Here is a 3,512-nt window from a genome sequence, read left to right on the forward strand (position 1 = left end):
ACACTTTCAGTCTCAGTCTCAGTTTTTTTTTTGGTGGCTCATTCCTTGACGCAGAGTTCACTTTCCAAGCCGAGCTCTGTGATTCAGGAAACACCCAGGAGAACACCGGGCTAGTGGCCACTGCAGCTTCCCCCCACATGACTTAGGGTCTTACCTCAGTCCAGTCTGCAGGGGAAAAGGAGGAGAAGGAAATGCCCTAATGGAAAGATGGTGTGTGACGTCCATGAAGTGGCAACATCCCGGCGGAGCATCCCAGTGACCAGCCAGAGCACCCGTCAGAGCACTCAAGCATTCAGGTCCTAAAGGGACAGACCATTCTCCAGCCTCCTTATTTGTCCCAATATTAAATATGTACCTTTTCCTTGTACCGCTCATCTTCTAGATGTCAGGATTTTTAGTCACATTGTCAGTTACCATACAGCCCATAGATAATTATACACAGATGGAACAATGCACTCATGGAACAAAAATGTTCAAATGATTAGAATGATTTAACTGTAAAAGTATTACAAATGACCTACGGCACAAAATATTTCACGCATTGAATCTGTCAAAATAGAATTCAAACAGTGAAATGTGAGTGTAGATATCCTTTTAGTCCTGTGGCTGCCTCACTATCGACTGTTTATGAGCACGTTCATTATGCTTATTCCGCTTCCTATAATGACATTATTATCCTTTACTTAATTATCTGGAAAACAGAAAGATGAGACATTCAGTTTCAAACATGCTATAAACTTTAATAGACATATTGATATTTCTGAAAAGAATACCAAGATAGCCCTAGACTTATTTACATGATCAAAATCTTCACAGATAATGGTAAAAACAACATAGAGAACTTAAATAACTTTATGGCGTAACTACTTAAATAAGGAAGAAAATGGAAAAAAAGGTTTTCTCTATTCACATGTTACCTTCTCAGCAGCTGCAATGCAAGTTTCACATTAAGTGCTTAAATTAAAGGATAAACTTACAGCATGGATACTTTAACATAAACTACGACCACAGCAAGGCCAAATTCAAAAATACATTTAAGAAAAAAAAAAAAAAAAAAAAAAAAAATAGACAAAAAACAAAACAAAAACAATGCAACAACCAACAATGATAACAGCATCTGCTGTTGATGGAACTCCTCCAATAGGACAAGCAGTGCTGAGAGGGATGCACCCATGATGACTATGAGTGGACAATCAACAAAAACAACCTGATGACTGGCAGCATGCATCAGTTACCACATACCAATGATAAAGAAATGATTACATATCATTAACATGGGAGAGGGTTTGGCTTGTTCTCTTGACAGGGCTACAGGGCAGAGACTGCTGCATGCAGGGTCTGCATTCTGGTCTCAGTTCCATGAGCACTGAGCACCAAGACAGCCACAAAGGACACATGAGTAACACATGGGCCAGCCTAACATTAGGTTCCAACAGTTGTGAGAATTTATCAAATACAATACGATCAACAATAACCATTATTTATCTTAACCTCATTTAGTCGCTCTCTCACCATTTTTGAGGGTGCTGATAGCTTCTGAGGTGTTTGCACTGGTATGTTTTTAACATGGTGGTGATGGAAACACAATGTTTTCAAACCAAACAACCAAACCTTAGACATCAACTTTTGTTAACACCTGTATACGTAATTGAATGTTTTTACATTTTATTTGTGTTCCAAAACTGAAGCAAAGGATATGCAGTTCTGTGACTTTCAACTGTAATACAACTAATTAGTCCATGCTTGAATGATGGCAAAAAGAGTTGACAAAACCCCCACATGTAAATAAAAACACTACTGGTAATGGATTGGCGATTACAGTGTTCGCAGACACACTAATATATTAACTGTGCTCCTGTTAAAACACATGTTTTGATTAGGAAAAAGAAAACGAGGTGTGAAAGCAAAAACCTTAATGTAAAACCACTCTATAAACATCCTCCTCTCCCATATATTATCACACTTACAAAAATAAATGCTCCTCTATCAAACAACAGTAATGCTATATTATTTTGTGAGGCTAAAGTAGTACGTCTCTCAGTACAGTTCTGTAAGAAATATACACCAGCGTGTTCTGTCCCTTTGTAGCTGAATGCTGAATATGCTGTAGTATTCTTCAATATAGCTTGTATGTGTTCTGAAGGGTTTTAACCCTGGCCCTGCACTTCTTTTTTTGGTCTCTGTATGTCTGTGTTGTCTAGTCATACTCATAACATTGCCTGCCTTTTCTAAGGCAGGCTCTGGACTGTAGAATTGATTGGACCCTATTTTCTGTGGAAAATTGACTATCTTTTAAACATGATTAAATCGATAAGAATATTCTTTTTTTCAAAATGCCACATATCAACTAACTTGGATCATTGTATCAAAAAACAAAAGCAGCTTTCATGGATATGGTGAATAAGTAGAGAAAGATATGTTTTTCATATAGTGGCACTTGTCTCAAGAACAGAACACTGACCAAGGTTAATTCCGCAGCATGGAATCTTCTTGACATCAACAACTGTAGGTACTGCTACTTTAAGACATTTAGACTTTTACGTACCTAGAAGTAAACTCTAGCATATTGATGTACAATAATGTATTTCAAGATGCAATATTTCTACAGGTCTGAAAATACGTGTCACAATGTTATTCATCCTGACCTATTTTCATTTAGCTGTGTTGCCTATGGCTACATACATATATCAAGAATATACTGACTAGTCTTTTAACTATTGAACAGGTTGTGATGAGGAAAGCCAATGATGCTTCTAAATCTCAAACAGATTGACGACTGGCCCTTTTGATACTCTGAACCAGTGACATGGTCTGAGAAAATGAAATGGATTTGGCACCATTATTCTCCAGCAGGGCAATGCTTAAAAAGCTCTGACAACCTTTATCATTTTTTTGGGATCTCAAGTTTACATAATTACAATGCAGGTTGGAGCCATGTAAATCTCTGAGAAGATTGTCACAGATATTATTTATCTTGTATGCTTATTCTTTTCAAGTTAGCATACCACTAAATCGTGAGCTTTTTGAGTTTATGTCAAACTGACAGATGTGCATTCATTTTTAAATGTTTTAACATGAAGTCTTTAAGAAGGCAAAGACCAAGGCAAGCCCCTCTGTGAGGTGGCCATAGGAATCCTGGTAAGAATGTGAGTTTCTCCAAGGTGCAGTTCAGTGTCATGGACTGCTGCAGGGGGGTGGGGAGCTTTCCTACTGCATGCCCACAGTATCCAATCTGTCTGCAAGTCACTGGAGTTTTCATACGTCTCCTGCTGACTCCGTAAACAAGCTGGCCTTTAGGGGTAGTGTAGGGGGTTGAGGCCTGGTTCCCAACTACACATTTCTAATCAGATCTCTTCAGCTCTAGAAGGTCTGAATGGTTGTTGCACAAAGTCAAGGGAACCATCACCGATGAAAGGAAACCTCACAGTGGTTGTTAAGACACAAGAAGCTGGAGGAGAGTTGAGGGGTGCTGTTGGATCAGCCTTCATGCATGCATCTGCCTCTGATACTGG

The 3,512-nt window shown here is 38.7% G+C and overlaps 1 protein-coding gene across 1 annotated transcript in view; it reads right to left on the reverse strand.

The window, feature by feature from the left end:
* Positions 1-719: 719 nt before the first annotated feature.
* Positions 720-3,512, reverse strand: part of LOC121698889 (hedgehog interacting protein) — a 34,755-nt gene continuing 31,962 nt past the window's right edge. Inside the window, exon 13 of the mRNA XM_042081427.1 lies at positions 720-3,512. This exon is cut by the window's right edge and continues 364 nt beyond it. The gene's annotated coding sequence lies outside the window, so the exon portion shown is untranslated.

This window comes from Alosa sapidissima, chromosome 1, assembly GCF_018492685.1.
Source record: "Alosa sapidissima isolate fAloSap1 chromosome 1, fAloSap1.pri, whole genome shotgun sequence".
In the NCBI taxonomy this organism is placed as follows: Eukaryota; Metazoa; Chordata; class Actinopteri; order Clupeiformes; family Clupeidae; genus Alosa; species Alosa sapidissima.